This window comes from Panthera onca, chromosome B2 (assembly GCF_046562875.1).
Source record: "Panthera onca isolate mPanOnc1 chromosome B2, mPanOnc1 haplotype 2, whole genome shotgun sequence".
Taxonomy (NCBI): Eukaryota; Metazoa; Chordata; class Mammalia; order Carnivora; family Felidae; genus Panthera; species Panthera onca.
This window is the reverse complement of record NC_138343.1, coordinates 95,147,958-95,166,741: the sequence shown is the minus strand read 5'-3', so window position 1 is coordinate 95,166,741 and position 18,784 is coordinate 95,147,958. Positions and strand designations below refer to the sequence as shown.

At 43.7% G+C, this 18,784-nt stretch overlaps 1 protein-coding gene and 2 long non-coding RNA genes across 3 annotated transcripts in view; 1 reads left to right on the top strand and 2 right to left on the bottom strand.

Annotated features, from left to right (window-relative positions):
* Positions 1-6,940, bottom strand: part of PRDM1 (PR/SET domain 1) — a 107,269-nt gene extending 100,329 nt beyond the window's left edge. Inside the window, exon 1 of the mRNA XM_078447176.2 lies at positions 6,668-6,940. The gene's annotated coding sequence lies outside the window, so the exon portion shown is untranslated. The remainder of the gene's footprint in view (positions 1-6,667) is intronic.
* Positions 6,941-12,790: 5,850 nt separating this feature from the next.
* LOC132667449 (uncharacterized) lies at positions 12,791-18,444 on the bottom strand. The gene is made up of 3 exons (XR_009605162.2): positions 18,041-18,444; positions 14,336-14,538; positions 12,791-13,282 (listed from the first exon to the last, which is right to left on the bottom strand). It is a non-coding gene; the product is annotated as an uncharacterized LOC132667449 (long non-coding RNA).
* LOC132667448 (uncharacterized) lies at positions 14,796-18,080 on the top strand. Its single transcript, XR_009605161.3, has 3 exons — positions 14,796-15,075; positions 16,888-17,035; positions 17,655-18,080. It is a non-coding gene; the product is annotated as an uncharacterized LOC132667448 (long non-coding RNA).
* Positions 18,445-18,784: the final 340 nt, after the last annotated feature.

Genomic DNA, 18,784 nt, shown 5'->3' with positions numbered 1-18,784 from the left:
GAATTCACAAACCATGAGATCATGACCTGAGCCAAAGTCAGAATCTTAACCCACTGAGTCACCCAGGAGCCCCAGGGAAATCTAATTTAAAACAACGAGTCCCCACTTTATACCCAGGTGAAGTAGGAAAATATCTGAAAGTCTGACTATATCAAGTGTTGGTGATAATACAGTTGCAACAGAAACTCTCACATACTGCTAGTACCTGTGTAAATTGGGGTAACCATTTAAAAGAGCAATTTAGTGATATTTATTAAAGCTGGAAATAGGCATAGCTATGATCTCACAACTCCAATTCCATGCAGTACTCAAGAGAGACAGCCTGTGCACAAGGAGACATGTATGAGGGTTTCACAGCGCATCATTTGAAATAGCAAATATAAAAAAAGGAAGTTTGTGATGGTATATCCATTAATGGAATACTACAGCATTGTAGTATTGGACCAAAGGAATGGAATGGACCAAAGCAACATATATTAGTGTGAGTAAACCTCAAAAAACCCATAAAGTTTTAGTTAAAAAGAATACATACAGGGTGCCTGGCTGACTCAGTCAGTAGAGCATGTGACTCTTGATCTCTAGGTTGTGAAGTGAAGCCCAACATTGGACATGGAGCTTACTTAAAAAAAAAAAAAAAATGATGCTATTTATGACAGATTTTTAAATAAGCAAAGCAATACTATGAATACATACAAATGTAGTAAGTCTAAAACTCGTGCATGGGAATTTGGTTATGGAGGGAGGAAAAAGAAAGAGATGGAAGGGTAGGAAGTTTTAACATAAAAACATATTTTTAAAAGCTGAAGCAAAGATAGCTTTGACGTGTCTTGGAGACAGGTACATAGAGAGAAGTACACTGGAGATAGGTGTTGGTTATATTATTCTCTCTGTTTTTTGGTACAGTGGAAATATGTAAGTGAAGGAGTTCACATATTTTACTTTACCTTAAAAATGACATCAGTGAAAACAAAATACTGTACTCTGAAAATACTCTGAAACTCTTAGATTTAAGCTGGACATTTTTCAAATATAATTTCATTTCAACTCTCCATATTTAACCAATAGGGGAACCAAAGCATTGCAATTAAGTAACTCCAAAGGTTATAAAAGTTGTGGCTACTGCACTGAAGGCCCTTAGCTGAGCCATATTACATGAGGCCAGAGGATTGGAGACCTGCTTTGGTATACTTGAATCTATTACACAATGCCACTCAAGCTTGAGAGAGCTGAATACTAGGCAAATAACAGAAGGGCCAACATAAGTAATAAAGTCCACAGAAGGATTGCCATCGGCTGAACAAAAGATTCCCTAGGAATCAAGTCTACATGGGACTGTCAGGAACAGACAGTACCTTCATGAGCAGAGCTGGGAAGAGAGACCAGAGGAGAAAATTCCAAATGGGGAAGTGTTTGGAAGGGCCTTGGGTCTGCTGTATACTTGGGACATCAATTTTCTCTGGTTCCAAGGTACAGTGCTCTACTTTATCACTGACCAGAAACTTTCTGGATGCTGGGGTCTTGCTCTAGTTTAATGCAAACAAAAGCATTATGGTATCAACTTTGTCTACAAATTTTGTTCTAATTGATCAAATGTAATTTCTACATTTGGATGAAAAAGTACGTGTGTATTATCTTTTAAAAAATCCCAATGCAAAACTGTAGCCAGGTTGATTTGTTATAACCCAATAAAGAGAGATAGATACTGCCAGCCATAAATGATAAAAATTTCCTTTCAATGAGCATTGGCTAACAGTCCTGGGGCTGACAAAGAAAAGATGTGAGAAGGAATGAAGTTCTTAGAAAAATTGGGAATTAATGTCATTTTATTTTAAACTAGGTGGATTGGTTTCCCTGAGTTTGACTTATGAAGTGGAATCCTAGGAGAGGTCAAAAATCTAAATGAAATCAAACTAACTGTCAAAAGTACAGAAGGAAACTGCTCCGCATATCCATTTGACTCACGGATTTGTTAACAGTCTCAATGTCTTACCAACCAAAATGTTGCCTTTTTAGATTAATTTATTTTTGAAACAGAAAATATTTATCATTGAATAAAAGTTTTCTATTTCTTTAAGTATGTCTCTTCTCTTATATTGAAAGAACACTTTTAATTTAAAAAATGAAGAAAGGGTTAATATTTAACCACACACTTCCAGTTTGATGGACCCAAAACACAATTCACAGATATTTCAAGTGTGAAATGCTGTGAGAGGCAGCAATGTTAATCTGCAAAAACAAACTTGTTAGAAAACCACAACCAGATGCAAATTAAATTTGCAATGAAAATACTTAACATTAATATATTCAAACTCTTTGGGTATATAATTACATATGTTAATGTAAAATAGAAATCAACCAAAGCATATAGTTTTCTCATAGAGTATTTCTAAACTCTAACAACCAGTTTACTTTTTAATTCTGGTTGAGTATACAGTACCATTTTACTAAGTAAATTAGTTACAAAACACTGACTTTCATTGTCAGATGTGAGTAAATACTACATGCAGTGATCTTTTCTGTAAAGCAAATCCTCACCATTACTAAAGTTTAAAGTTTTCCAGTCAAAAGAAAATACTTTTCTTCTGCAGTGGTAATGTTTAACACACATGCTTTTGTTCATATACTATCCACAGATTGTATTAGGGTTCATAGAACCATATTTAAAATTTCATTAGGGAAAACTCCATACGTATTTTACTCAGGCAACTGTTGAAAGACATTCCACTTGGTGTACAAAGCCTTCTATTGCTTACACAAGCAACTTTGTTTACAGAACTATTTAAAGGAGCAAAAGTGGCTAAAATCTTGAAAGAAAAATCTCCTTGGAATTAAGGTACATTTCTAAAGGGCAAGAAACCAACACATTTAACTGCCGAACAATGAAGTACTACTGAATTAGACAGTATGGGTACCCCCCCCTTTTTTTTTTTTTTTTTTACATATTCTGGAAGCTCTCCTCTAGATACACATTACAAAGCCCAGAGACCTCTCCTTTTATTTTCCAGTATTGTCCAATAATGCGTACTGCCTTGAATTATTTTATAATTTCCAATAGTAAAGAAATACTTCAAAATCCCTTTTGTGAATCTAAGAGGACAAGCTTTCTAAAGACAACCTCTCCAACCTACTTCCATTAAAAAAGGCTTCTAAGTGGATTGACAGTGGTACTTAGGGAACCTTTAGTCCTAAATGCAGTATCATATCCTATAACCAGTTAAGGAGGCAAGACTAGACAGTTTCCCAAACAGGATGAGACTCTTAATCAAGTTCAATCAAGAAATGTCATTAGCTGCAAAGAGCAAATAAGTAATTTTGTTTAGAAAGGATTAAAATTATACTGACAATTAAGCAAATAACCTAATATTAAAAAGAGAGAGAATAAACTGACAGAAATGATTTTTAAACATATGTAATTCTGGCCCACACTTTAAGGCTTTCTATGATATACGACAAAACTCACAAACATTTAGACGGTTAGAAGTTACTTGGTACAAAATTTTAAATACTGCTATTAAAATAATTTGCCAAGAAAGTAATGTGACCTATCCCAGTACCTTATGTTTATTTGTGAGTCATTTTTATTTGTAAAGACTGGGTTCCTCATTTTCCTCTTCTTACCTTACCCCTTATGGTATGTGTTCAGTACACGTCATTTAAATTAGACTGTCCATCAAGAAGATTTTTACTGCTTAGAACTCTGCAGCAACCTATATATGTGTAATGAGAGCGTATAGAACAATGCAGGTAAGAGATGGGACCATAGAGTCATCAAAGAGCCAGAGAAATTAGGAGCAGCATTGGCAAGGCCAGCGTTTGTTTTCTTAGTTACTTGAATGTGGCAACCCAAAATCCTGATGTGACTCCAACCCAAGAGACAGCCTATTTAACAGAAACAACATTTAATTTGTGTCAGAAGCAGAGGCGTCTAGTCCCCTCTCTGTCGAAAGAAGATGATAATATCAGCCCTAAGTGCCCGTTAGAGATGTTATCACTATGAAACAAAATGTACTTATGAGCCCAAAGACTCTAATGGGTACAGACTCCCAAGAAGATAGACTTCATGTTGTAATATTCCCTCTTCGTGTTTACTTTTTAAAAACTTTTATTTAAGATAGCCATAAAGATCTACTAAAAGGTAAGTTATTCTTGCACAGAGGCTGAAGTTTGTTCAAAACCAAATTTCGAAATCATCGCATACATCAAAATACAGTCCATACCATATAGGTTTTGTTTTTGGTTTTTGTCAGTGGAGTAGTTGAATGCTGTAGAAAACATGTTAAGTTTACACTTCTTTCCAGTGCTTTACAATGACAAAATTTTAATCTACCATAGAGAACTTAAAAGGCATGATACCATAAGAATTAGGAAGTGGGTATATTTGGACTTCTGACTTAAAAACTTGTCTTGATGTTGTGTATTCAATTCAGAAATGATCAATCACTAAATAACTTTCACTTCACCAAGCAGAACCAGAGATTATTTGACAGCTATTATAGAGAAGTTGACCTTTGTGCTTATATTTCAGTGCATCGGAAGTTTAGCAATATTTATTCAGGTTAAATTATGCATATTTAAAAACTGTATTTAAATGAACAGCTGCTTAAGTATATTCTTTATAAGACTGAGATTATAAGAAAAAGATTTGTGTGATCTGTCCAAGACAATGTGGTATTTAAATGATTTCAACCTGTCTTGCTGACTTTTTAAAATTAGGAAATATTTTTAAAGTAGAATTTCCTAAGATATTTTTTGATTAGAAAGAAATCGAGTTTGAATAAAGAGGCATTGGAGTGAGAGAGGATGGGGGCCATATCAGACTGAAAGCCTTTTTCAACACAGAGGAAGGAAATGGTGTCACTATAAGACTGTGAAGCAAATATGTTTCCCTGTGTTTTTGTACCACAATGTTAAAAAACATCATATTTTAATTTCAGGCCTTATAAACTAAAGATGTCCTCTAAAATTAATTATACTTATTATTTTGGATCAGAGTCTGTGGCTGACTACATCTGTGAGAAACTTCATTGTGCTTCCTAATTAAGAAACCAAGTCTAGCTGGCTGATGGGAAGGAAAAATAGTTTAATTCAAAGGGAAATGTAATACTGTGAGAATAAGCAAATAATTTTTCTCCACCGGGCTTTCAGTGGGAGCAGAGCTTCCCAAATCATCTGTATGGTGTATCTACTGTGCATTTTATTATTTCCCCCACTTGTGTTTCTTATAACGTTACAGCTAAAGGTTTTACTCAACCAATTCCCTTGAAACGCTCTTCCTCTCTATCCTGCACAGTGGTGTGGTTTCAGCAGACTGCTAAGAACAACTCCAAGTCAGACTTTCTCCTTTTGGTCCCTCCTCCCGTTTTGAAATTTTGTTTTTCGTTTCTATATACATCAAAATGTTTAAAACTTAAAAAAAAAAAAATAATTCCCCCCCCCCCCCCCAGAAGGCTCCGCTAGAAAAGAAAAGGAAAAAGGAAACAAAAACCCTACGGGACCGTCCCCAGGAGCGCCGAGACCGCCAGTTAATAAGCCCAGCCAGGTGATGGGGGGGGGGGGGGGGGGAGAGGCAGTTCGTAACTCCCTGACCCCAAGGAGAACTTGACAACACCAGGTAAGTACCCCCAGATGGCACCTGCCCAGACCCTCTTCCGCCCAAACCTAACCTATATAGCCGGGAACCAAGGACCTGAAAGAAGGTGGGGCAGGGAGGTGGGAGGAAAGAGGATGAGACTGTGCGAGGAGCTCAGATGGCCATTCCGCCGCTTTCGAGTTTGAGTCATCTCTCTGGTTTTCAAAACCTGGGAGGGGAAGTGCGCGTCTGCCAGGAGTTAAGCAGTGTGCTAGGCGGGAAAAGAAGCGCACTCTAATCCTTTCTACAAGGGGCCCTCCTCTCTCGGGGCCAAAAAAAGCGCAAGCCTTCGGGATGCTCCAAGGTCTGCAGAGGCTTCTGCGACGCGTCCACTGGCACCCGACTGGGGCGGACGGCGCGACCCGGACTCCCCGGGGCTCGCTCGCCGCCAGCCCTGCGCCCTGCGGGCCGCGTCCGCAGCCCCGCGCGCGGAGGTTGTCTTGCAGCTCCTACCCCCGGCTGCCGGTGCCGCCAGGGCTGCTCAGAGAAAGCAGCGATTAGGCAGTTACGAGCAGGACGGTGCTTGTGACCGCAGGAGCGTTGGAGAAAAGATTTCCCAGGAAGCTCGCCCTGCACGAGCCCCTTCTGGAACCCAGCGGACCTTAAGACACAATGACGAGCTCTAAACCTATTTCGAGAATCCCCTCGACCTGATGTCAGGACCCCCGATTCTTTTCTTCTCCTCTTGTCCAAAAGAACATAACATTTTGATAATTTTCCTCCCCCCTCCCCCCTTTTTAAGGGCGACTTTACATAAAGGAGCTCGGAGGAAAAGGTGCGTAATGGAGAAGCTATCTTCGCTCTGTCATGCGTCCCCGCTAGCCTTCCAGCGGAAGCGCCAGAGCAGAGTTGTTGGTGTTTTTTTTTTTTTTTTTTCCCCTTTAATTACGCAATTTAGGCTAATGGAGTCCAATCGAGAGCCGTCAGTTGCATGCACGCAGACCTCGGTGGCATTCGCTGTTGGAATTGCTTCTTCAACAGTGACCTTGGGTGGGAGAGAGCCTGTCTGGAGCCGGACCCCCCGTAGCGGCCTCTTACCTCGACCCCCTGGCCTCCCACGGCGTCTCCAGTGGACCGTGTACTCCTAAAGACGTCCCCCACCGGCCAGCTGAGCGGCGCATCTCCAGAGCCGCTCCCGCCCCTCGCCTCCCTCGCTACAGTCCCAGCGCTTTTTAAAACTTTGAGCGCAGCTTTTACGTGACTGGAGAGTCATAAATGCTCCTGCCCTTGTTCAACCAACATAGACACCCTTGCGTCCCCTTCACATTTCATGAATTACGAGAATATATAAAGCTAACATTCCAAAAATAAGGTGTATCCGAGTCTGCGTTTCATTTACCCTTACAAGTCGGTGACACGCAATTCTATCCTTCAAACCGTAATGACCGGTCCTAACGTCCCTCTTTCTCCCCGGTTTTAATATACCGAATAATTACTGCCGGAGAGGTAACTATCAGCATTGCCAGTGTTTACAGTTTAAGCAATAGCAGAGCACCAAATCGCCACTCTTCTTACTATCCCTAACCCTGGTCTTGATCTCTTCACTAAAATCCTAGCCTCCCTCCCCATTTTTTTTTCTTGCCACCGTAGTGTTGGTTCTCTGAAAATTTATTTCCCCAAATCGCAAACTTAACGTTTTAGAGACCTTCCAACGTCACCCTCCTCATTGCCATCGTAACCCGCACACCTGCGCAGCTCAGCCCGCTCCTGAAGACGTCGAGCAGGAAACCCAGCTCTTTCCCGAGTGGCATCTTCTCTGCTCGCCTACGTGAACCTAAAAAACAAGCAACTTCAATGAATGCAAACTAAGCTTTCCCGGGGAGAAATGGCGAGGCAGCTACAATCAGTCTCTGATTACACAAACATACCTAGGGGCAGGTTGGAGAGTGAAGGAGGGCTTCGGGGTGGGGGTTGCCAACCTAGAGGTGGATTAAACCAGTTCTATTGTTACTGAGTTTAGGAAAGCTAGCTTTTGTTTCGCGGTGGATATTGGGGGTAAAAACCGAGGAGCTACGGTTAAGCCTCCCAGAAGTCTGTGACAGAGCAGAACTTTATGTAACGTAGGAACTCGGGTCTTTTAAATTGTTTAAGATACTGAATTAAACATTAAGACTCAAGGGGGGAAAGACTTAGAGTCATTTGAAATATTGTAAAAGAGAAGACCTGACGTCTGCATCTATGTGCCCTGTTTTCAGGGGCTCACGGGTCCCCTCTGTCAAAGTGGGAAAGGTGGGGATAGCCGGGCTCCGCCGGTCGCACTTTGGGCCCCCAACGCTTCAGACTTCCTCTAACCATCACTTTGCACTTCGGCTTTGGAGAAAGGAGGCAAACAGTCCTCGCTCCCTCCCCAGCAAACTAGCAGGAGACAACAGGCCCCGACCTTTCCCGAGCCCACCTGGAAACACACCTAAGAGGAAATGCTCTTTCCCGCCCATTAAGTAGGTAGCGGCTGATGAAAGTGATTGTGCACAGTGCCCAGGAGTCCCTAGGGAGGGATGTGTGACTCTGGATGTCTGCAGGCAGGGGCGACATTTAGCGAAAGGAGGTGAAAAGCCCTTTTTACTTTGCATTTAAGCGGCACCAGCCCAAATGACAACTTTGATTGACAGAGAAGTGCTTCCCAGACCCAGTCGCGGCGCGCTCGGCGCGGCACGGCTCGGATTGGGCCGCCTCGGGTCACGTGACGCGCGCCACATCCTGGGGACCCGCCCCCATCCCTGGCGCGCGCCCCGCAGCGGCGGCCGGGCCCCGCGCCCACTTTCACTTTTTGCGCTGGGGATTCACAGCCGAGCGGTGGCGTGGGGTTTTTTTTTTTTTTTTCCTTTAGGATTTTGAGGAACAAAAAGAGGCATTCTAAAGAAATAAGTGTTGCACTTGCTTATGGTGGGGGGCTGCTCTTCGGGAATTCCGGAGAGGGCCTGGGAAACGGGCGTTTCCCGCTTTACAAGGGTGGAACTGTGTTTGCAGAGCCACAAAACGTTGAGATTTACAAGAACAGCTAGAATCGCGATCAAAAGTAGAAAGCAGTCGGCGCTTCATCTTCTCAGCACTGACTTGGTCATTTGGCTTCGAGGAGGGAAGTCTTCTACGTAGTTTATTACGTTAGCTTAGGTAAAGGGCCACCCAAACTAGCTCGTTGTGCAACCTAGGGAACTGCGCTAGTTTGAAAAAACTGACGACGGCTTCCGTGTCATCTCCAATCCGTGGTAACTTGACTGGAATCAGTTCAGCACAAGTGTTAAAGAGAGGGCTCTGTGCTAACTAGGGGATGAGCTAGTGAGTCGGTGAAACCTAGGCCCAGCTAATGGGCACCTGCCTTCTACGCTCACTGATTGTTATCATGGTCAGTTACTGTCTATTGGGTTTAAAACATTCTCCGGTAGTTCTAAATAATAAGTCCACCTTTAGAAAGAAAATATTTCAGGATATTGAAAACTGTTATTACTAACACTGTGGAGACAGACGGTCCTCAGATCAACTAATGGCCCATTCCTTTGGTCTTTATTTATTAAAAAAAAAAAAAAATTACTATGCATATTACATATTTCCAAATGCCCGGGCTGCTAGGTTCTGGGTATAGCAGCAATCTGTGAACCAGTCAGACGGTCCCACATACTGGGCCCTCATAGTGCCCATCAGGTCAGGGCAAGTTGCTACAGTAATTGGATTTCTAAAAAAAAAAAAAAAATTTCCCTTCCCTTAAAATATGTCTGCATCACTTGATAGCAAAGTGACCTTTAGCAAGTTGCTCATTTGTCTAAGCCCTGTTTTTTGTTTTATCATCTGTTCCTTTTAAAAGTATCATCCGTTCCTTTTATAAGTCAAGAGCAAACCAGGTAAGGCTTGGACAACTGCCTAGCACTGTGGCTGGTGCTGCATTATTATTATTATTATTATTATTATTATTATTGCAGTCAAACAATGTACACTTCTTCCTACCTGTAATTTTAAGTGACAATACAGTGTTGTCCATTCTTCCATGCTTTATATTTATATAGAGGTTTGATTAGGGAGAAGGGAAAGCTCATAAAGCAATTTGCTTCAATCCTATGTTGTGATAGTAACTTCCACTAACTAATTATATGTCATTTTGAAAGTATTTCCTCAAATTTGTTTTGAATATATAATATTGCCTTTGAATTTCTTTAACTTCCCCCTTATACTTTTACAAAATGAAAGGGTATATTCTTTGTACTTTACCACTAGTTATTTCACAACCCAACATGGTCACTTTTTTGTGGGGGGGGGGGGAAGAGATTATTATTTTCTCTGGAGAGTTTAGCTGAAAATCTCCTAACAAAAAGTGAAGTCTGGAGTAAGAATCAATTAAATAATGGGAAAAAAAACAAACACTTTTTTTTTTTAATTCTCTCTGGGGGGAAATCACACACATATATAAAATCTTACAAGAAATGTTGCTGCATTTTAATTTCTGCTCTTTGGGGAAGTCAATTTGGACGTTTGAAATTAGTTTTCCTTTTAAAATTAATGTAATTATCACTAGGTAGCAAGAATATCTCTGGTCGAAACCTCCATCCGGAGCTCCAAATTTCCTCTTCCACAAATGACACTGGATCTGCTGTTTATGGGTTTATATGGAGCTGAATTCATCCCTTCATGCCTCTCTCCGTCTCCATATTCTAGACCTCACGTAGTTCAACCTCCCAGTTACCCATTCTCCAAACCTACTCAGGTTTTCTCTTTCTATCATCTTCTGTTTCTTTCTATCATTTTCTCTTTCTATCTCCTTCCATTTGAAGTCAGTTATCAAGTCCTGCTTGACTTCACCTCCTAATTATACCTCAGATATGTCCCCTCCCTTCCTTTCTTATTTCCGTTCTTTTGGTTTAGGCCTTTCTTGTCTTGCTCTCTAGCTTACTTGCTGCTGCAGCCTCTTAACTGTGAAGTTCTGCCTTCAAATCCTTATCATTCCCTTCAAACCCTTTCCCTGAGTGACTTATCTAAAAAGCAGATCTGGACGTGCCATTCACCTTTAATGGCTTCCCCTTACTTATCAGATAAAAATCTAAGCTCTTCACCACAGCATTCAAAGCCTCTGTACATCTCACTAGCTTTGCTTCTCTCCCCTTCCTGCCCTGACTTCACATTCCAACTACACTTCATTCATTCATTTGTCTGACAGTGCTAAGTGCCAGCCACTGTCCTAGGCACTCAGCATACCTTGGGAAACAAAACTCTTAGCTTTGCCTTCATAGAGCTTATATGGAAAGGGATGGGTGGTGTCAGTAAACAACACAAATTAGCACATTTTATAGGATCTGGGTGGAGAGTCTAATTTTAGATCGTCTGATGAAGGTTGTCTATTGAAAAGGTGACATTTGAGCAAACAAGAAAGGAGGTAAGGCAGCTACATGAATAAACAGGAAGACAATCTAGGTGGAGGGAACAGCCAGTGCAAAGTCCTAAGGTAGGAGTGTGCTTAGCACATCAAGAAGAGGAGAGAGCAGAGGGAGTAGTAGCAGATGAGGTCAGAGAGAAAATAGGGTGTGTGAGTGCTCTCTTAGATGGGTTCTCATCAGCCATTGTAGTAAGCTGGAGTCTTTGCGTTAAATGGGAAGCCAACCACTTGTGGTCACCCCCACAAGCCATAGTGTTTAGACCTTGTGTTCTAATCATATGCTCCCTTCTGTTTTGATTGTACCCCTCTCTCCAGCTGAATTGGTCTTGTAATTCTTTTTGATTGTCTCTGTTACTGCATTTGCCATATTACTTATAAGACTGAGGTCTTGAGGGAGGATTTTGGTTTATTTATCTTTGTATCCTCAGTGCTCATTAGCAGGCACGTAAACGTTTAATGAATAAATAATGATTATAATTGTTTACAGATTGCTATATATGTTGGGTGTTTTATATGTTTATAAGTTCTTAAGACAACCCTACACGGTGGGCTTTATTATACTTACTTTACAGAAGAGGAAATGAGTTTCAGAGAGGTTAAGTAACTTACCCAAAGTCCCAACACTGGTAAATATCTGAGCTAGGTTTTAGCTACTGGCCAATTGCTACACTGTGTTCTTTTCACTCCTGAGGCTTCCTCACTTGAGTGAATGAAAGAGATGGAGGGAATACATCTCTGGTTTTGTTTCTTGCATTTGGCTTTCCTAAGTTTAAACAAATGACCAATTTTACTGTCTATGTACTAATTCATTAAATATTTAATAAGTATCTATTGCGTGCCAGGTACTTGAAATACAATACTGAACAAAACATGTGGTCCCTTCCCTTGTGCAGTTTATACTATAGCAGAGAAGGCTCACAATTTAAGCAAGGGCAGTGTTCTGATGGAGGAAGGACAAAGTGCCACAGGGAACTGTAGCAGCAGCTTCTGACCCAGCCACCCAGGCTGGAGAAAGCTGTAGAATGAGAGCAGATTTCCTGGAGGAGACAATTCCAAGTGGAATGTACCATTGGCCTTAGGGACACTGAAATTCAGAAAGCGGAGGTACATTTATTTAGCTGTGAATAAAAGAATCCCTTATGGACTCGTATAAGATACTAGGTATTATACAAAACCCGGAAGAATTTTGTTGTATTCATTCTTTTTTCAACTGTGGCTAATGTTAATGCCCTTCTCCCAAATTTGATTACAATCTTTAAGTATAAAACCTAAAGCATAAACTTTTTAACTTTGTATGAATGTTTTTATTTGGTAAGTTGTTTGACCCATTAGTTTGTGAAGAGTTAATGCAATGTGTTTTAGCAGCTATAAATTCCACAACTATGGAATCTGAGGGTTTATGCAAATTATTTTGTTCCATTGGAACTTGGTGGTATATTGCATCATTGGCTGGAGTTTGGGAACTTGCTACAGAATGCAAATTTTTTTATTACGTTCGTGGAAATTAAATTTAATATTTGCTCACTTTTAATTACTGTTCAATGGATGAGATAATCCAGGAAACCATGACAGGTGGTGTGACCGAGACAGGAAGAAGCCAGGCTGGAAAACCAGAGACCCATACTCAGAAAGTAGCATTTTAGTGCTTTTAAACCGATGGAAAATTAATGGGTTGTTCTCTATAGATTTCCCCTTGTTTTTCAAGTGGGGATAAACTTGGCATAATAACTCTAATATATGACTTGATTTTCAAAATTAAAATTTTAAGGATGAATATAGTTATTCAGACAACTTGCAACTGGTGGTGGTGGCAACAGAGCAGTTGTTTTTAATAAGAAAATGATGGGGAAGATCAAAGAAGAACAGGGATCAGGATGTGGGAGTGAGTTCTCTTTATTGCAAACTGCTTTGGAGGGAGGTGAGAGATGGAGATTAGAGATGATGAAGACCTTTCCTTTTGGCTTCTCTGATCTAGCCATGGATGATGAGAGTCCCTCTGGATGAGCGTCAAAGAAAAGCCATGGTTAAATGGGTAATAAAAGAAAAATCAATTGCCCATAAATACTAAGTGTTTTAAGTTTGAAATTTTCTCTAAAAAGAAAAGAAAAGGAAAAAGAAAACCCTAGTTATTGTAGTTATCTTCTACAGCTTGTAAAACACAAGTTTCCCTAATGGAGCAGGTCCAGCAAGTCTTGGTTATAGACAGAGTTAGGAAGATTGTGAGAATCCAAAGGGTCCTGGCAAATAATGTGCTTAGAGGCTTCAAAAAGTGTCCCAGAGGAGGAGAAAATATTCTGAAAACAAACAAAAAAAATAGCAATAAAGTATTTTTTATGTTAAGAACAAAAAGACAGGAAATGTTTTTCCCCCCCCAAATATTGTTGCATTTACTCCATCTGGTGAAATAAAATAAGACAGATATGTAATCCTCCACAGTTACACAAAACCACCACCAGCAGGCCAGTTAGATGGTGGAGAGCTGCTGTCCTAGAACAGTATGTATGGCATTCTTGCCCCCTCCCCCCCCCAAAAAAACCCAGGGCCATGTACTGCTTCTCTGAGGCCATCAAAAGTTTCAGACTTAAAACAGAGAAGTTTCTTGGTGAACAGAATTAACAAAATTACAGAACTGTCATCATTATGTTTAAGGAAACCTTTCCCAGTTTGCTAGCTTTCTTCCCAAACATTTTTGCCCTGATTACATTTTTGTTGGTGGTTTAGAAAGGCCAGGACAACCCAAGGGAATGATTCCATTCTAATTGCATCTTTCCCTTCCCAGGAGGCCTGCATCCTTTCATATCCACCAAACTCACTCGATCACTTGATTAACCGTGGTCCACTTGTCACAGAGAGAAAACAACAACAACAAAACACCCAAACAAGCCCTGTGAAATTAACTGGATGTTTTGTTTTTGTTTTTCCCCTTCAGAGATCACAAAGCTTGTGCATATTCTCGTCAGGCATCCTTTTTCATTCAGGGCTCCAGGTGGAATAGAGAAGGTGTGTGTGTGTGTGTGTGTGTGTGTGTGTGTGTGTGTGCGCGCGCGCGTGTGTGGGTGTGGGTGTGTGTGTTCCCGAAACGTCAAACAAGCATCAAAGTGTGTGCTGGGGGCCTGTGTCTATAGCTTGCGTTCAATTCAAAAGAGATCGACGACCCCACCCCCACCCCCCGCCACCCCTACCCCCCCCCAAGGTTAGGAACCACTGCCCATAACATCCAGATTAATTCCTCCATTCTTGCTAGGCCCTGTTTGCTGGAAGGTATTGAAAAGATGCTTTGTAAATTTGGTTTAATGAATTTCTACAACAACCTGTGAAATCCTCAGCAAGGGCCCTCAGGATTTCACCTGCGTTCATAGGAAATTGGTCCCAATGCTTGGGTTCTCCGCGGGGCGTCCTCGTCCCGGGGAGACCCGGCGCCGCCAGGTTCTGGGCGTCCGGTTTGTCTTCACCAGAACAACCAGCCCTCTCCAGATCCGAGAGGGCCCTACACAATCTTCCGTGGATGGCCCGTCTGCGGGAACCTTGGATTCCCCTTTCCTTCGGACAGCTGAAGGACGACAGTAGAGGGAAAAAGGAATCGCTCTTAGAAACAAACAAACAAACAAACAAACAAAAAATAGTCCGGGCGCCGTGCCCCGGAGCGTTTCCGAGGCCGGCCGGGCGCGGCGGCTGTACCGTGGTCCAGACGCTTCGCTCTCCGGCGGGCGGCGCCCTGCTCGCCCCCCCAGCGCGGAGGCCCGCGTCCCCGCCGCACAGGCGCAGCGCAGCGCGGCGCCTGCCAGCCTCCCTGCGTGCGTCTTGGAGCGCGGCGGCCCGCTCCATCCGCTCGCCCCTGCGAGGAAGCGCCGGCCGAGGCCCCTCCCCGCCCCGTCCGCGGTTAGGAGCCGGCGCGCTGGCCGGGGCGGGGGTATCAGGGCAGCGGGCGCGCCCCATCCCTTCCACTCCTTGGGAAGACTGCCCGGGCTCACTGCTGTCCCGGGAGCCCACTCCCGATCCTTGGCTTCCGTCTCGCCTTCCCTGAACACCTAGCTTGTACCAGCGTGGCGCTGGGGAAGCATTTGTGGAGACAGGGCAACGTGTGGAGGTAAATGCGACGCAAAATGCTGGGGGGAGCTCTAAGAAGCAGGAAGGGGCAAAAGAGTTAGTTTTCTGGGCTCCTTTCTCTCACTGACCCCAGATTGCTACAGATTACTGGGGGTGCCAGTCTGCCCATTTTACGGAACGACAGAGAGATCAAATGGCTTCCCTGGGGCCATTTAATGCCAAACGTGGCACACCAAACTTCTGCCTCATCCCAGCTCCTCGGGTGAAAAGGCTTACCTCAGCCCAGGAGTGTGGGCAGCGGTTTAACCGTGTAAGTAACGAGTAACCCAAGTGCCCAGGCTGTGCTCTCCTTCAGTCCTGATGAAGTGGGAAAAGTTGGAGCACCTGGGGCGGGGTCGCGACCTCTTACCGCCTCCTGCCCTCACCTCCTAAGTGATCTCTTGCAGTCACCCGAGCTAGAGCCTGGCAGTTCCCCCGCGTTCCGCCCCTCCGTAAAAATATATGTATTTCCAGCCTGAACTTCTCCAAACTCCAACCTCCAGTTTTGTTTATTCAGCTGCCTACTGGATATCTGTCTCCAGCCGAATGTCTAAAAGATGCTGAAATTTAACTTGTTTGAAGCTTTGCCCCCAAACCTGCTCCATCCATAGCGTTCCTCTTTCCCCTTTCCCTGAAGAGCAAACCATTTTTTTCAGGAGGTGCTCAGGTCAATAACCTTGGAGCCATCCTTGACTCCTCTTACTTGCACACTCCAAATGGTGCCTACCAGAAAATGCTTCTGTGTATATCCAGAATCTGACCATTCTTTATGGCATCTGGTACTACTACTTGGGCCTACACCAATCTCATCATTTCTCCCCTAGGTTATTATGGCAGCCTCTTAATCAGTCTCCTTGTTTCTACTTTGCCCCCTGCTAGTGTACTCTTCGATCCCGGATCCTGTTCTAGCCAGAGTAATCCTGTTCTATCAGAGAACTCAGAACTTCCGGTCACTCCCCACCTTACTGAGGATCATAGTTTAAATCCTTCCGTCTAGGCTCCTGAGTGACCACTCCGCCGCGTCTGACCCTTCTACTCCCCTTCTCCTTGCCCAAGCCCACACCCATCCAGCCACACTGTGAGTCCTGCCTTAGTCTTTGCTGTTCCCTCTGACTGGGCTGTCGGTGCCCCACTCCCATTAGCATAGTTTTCTTCCAGTTTTTGCTGAATACCATCCTCTGGGTAAAGTTCCCTCCCCACCCCCCCTCCCCCCACCTGTTTAGCCCTGTAACCCAATCCCTGCCTTTTCCTTTTTCTCTGCTTAATTTTTCTCCCTGGTACCTAACTTTTATACTCCCATTTACCTTTGCCCCCTCTTGTTGCTTCTGTCCTTCTACAAGAATGTAAATAACATATATGAGGGTAAGGATTTTTAAAAGTTGTATCCGCAAATGCATAGAACAGTGCCTGGCACATGGAAGGCACTCAATAAATATTTGTTTATGAGTGAACCCACAATAAAATGGGAGGAAGGGAGTAGCTCCAGCATATACTAGCTCTATGATCTTGGGCAAGTTATTTAACTCCATTTTCTCATCTGTAAAATGATGGTAGATACTTCCTTATAGGGTTCCCAATGTTATTAAATAAGTAAATACACAAAGAACACTAAACACAGAAGAACACAGTAAGTGGTAGTGATTGTTACTGATATGTAATATTTATAGCATGTAAGCAAGTCAGACTTCTAAGTGAGCATATATATCAGTATTCTACCTTACTGACATTTAGAAGTTTTCCTATTTGTAGTGGTGCTATGTAAATTAGAATGTAGCATCCTGAAATCATTTGTTATGGGTATTTCTTTGTATAGTGCCTTGGAAGTGTGTGGTCACTGTTAACTGCTGACAGCTGAGGGAGAAAAGTCCATCTTTTGCTTAGTTTGCATCAGCATCATCACGTACCATCCCGGTCATCTTCCATGGAAAGGAGGAAGGGGAAATTCGATTCCTTGAGAGAATGTGAGTTATCCCCTTTTATTATTATGGGAATTCTTCTGAAGGTGTAAAAGGATAGGCTGCCACGTATGGGGTGGAATGGAGGAAGAGGCACTTGACTAGAATCGTGTTTCCCTTCAGGTCCCTAACCTGTTTCCTTAGGCAGATCTCCCAAGGGAGAGCTCACTGGGTGGGGGTTGGAGGGTGGATGATAGGATTTAGTAAGGGAAATTGGCCGGTAGGTCCATCCTGCTCTCACCGCTCTCTGGCTGGCCCAGCTTCTCCAGTGGCTCCTCCCTCCCTTTGCTCCAGCAGCTGTCCACTCTGTTTAGACTGGCACCTATGCCTCTTCTCACTATGAGAAGCACTACTGTGTTTGCTGTGTAACTCCCCCCCCCCCCCACCTCCTCCACCCAAGTGAGCTCCAAGGGGACAGCACTTGTTGTCTCTTACATTCCCTGCTTTCTTTCTTGTTCCTAGGACAGGTCCTGGCACACAGGGGCACTGTCAATAAATTCTTCTTGATTGAATGAGCTCTCCTACAAAGCTTATTTAATTCCACCAAGCAGCCCCTGACATTAATTGAACCAGTCCTTATGCCAGAACACTTTAAATGCATTATCTCATATTATTCTCACAACAGAACTCAGGTTGGTGCTGTTAGAATTCCCATTTTACAAAGAGAGAAAGTGAAGACCAGTGAGGTTAAGTAACTTGCCCAGGGTCACGCAGCAGCTGATAAATAGGGGAGCTAATGACAGAAACCACACAGTCTGGGTCCGGGACCTGAGTCCCAACCATCTTTGGTTAGAAGATGAAGAGGACTGATCGCAGCATCAGGTTCAATAAGCCTGGAACCAGAGAGGTCTTAAGGTTGAAAGGAGGAGGCCAGAGGTCGCCGCCATCAAAATCGTCCCTTCCGAGCTTCTGTGGCTGCTGGGTGGGTCATGAGGCCTCACATGCGACCATCAGTGTGCCCAGGAGGTTAAGCAGAGAAGCCTGTTCAAAAATGCCCTCCCTTCAAAGTACCTGCTGGTGGCCAAACATCTCTACTTTTCCGCGTGGAAATAAGGGGCCAGTGGGATGTAGATGAACCACCAAAGGCCCGCCAGATTGAGCGCTGAGCTGTCGCGGGTTTCCCTGGCCAGGGGCTCCGCCACCTTCCGATCCTTGGAAGACCCCGAAGGAGAAATGTCGGGAAGGAAAGTAGAAACTGGAACTCTGACTCTGGGAAGACAGAACCTGACTGCGACGGGCGGGGCGCGCGGGTCTGCGCCGGGCAGTTGGGCCCCAAGCCGGGGCGGGGGACGCGCGCCACCGGCCCCAGGAGGGCGAGGCGCAGGGGCCGCCGCGAGTCCCGCGCTTAGGGCACTGGCGTCTCTCGTTCCGCGGTCTCCTTGTGTCTGTGATTAAAACACCAGGAAATGACTTGGAGCCCGAGAAGTTCGCTCTGTGAGCCGGGTTTTCTCAATCCTTGCGGAGATGGAGCGGATGTGGAAACCAGCCCTGCGCCCCCGGATTCGGGTTCTTGTCCCGGAGCTGCTTGCATGCTCCCGGGAACCCATCCACCCACTGGGCCTTCGCGGCGCCAACAGACTTTAAGTGTAGGGAGATACAGAGCATATTGAACACAGATTCATTGCCAGTTGCACCGAATTCATTGGAGCCATGGATCATTTTGTGGTTATGTGTGTTGTTTTTAGTCCAAAGATACTAAAATCATAACTACTCATCCTGAGGGTTTCTGGGAAATTTTGGAGATTGAAATACCTG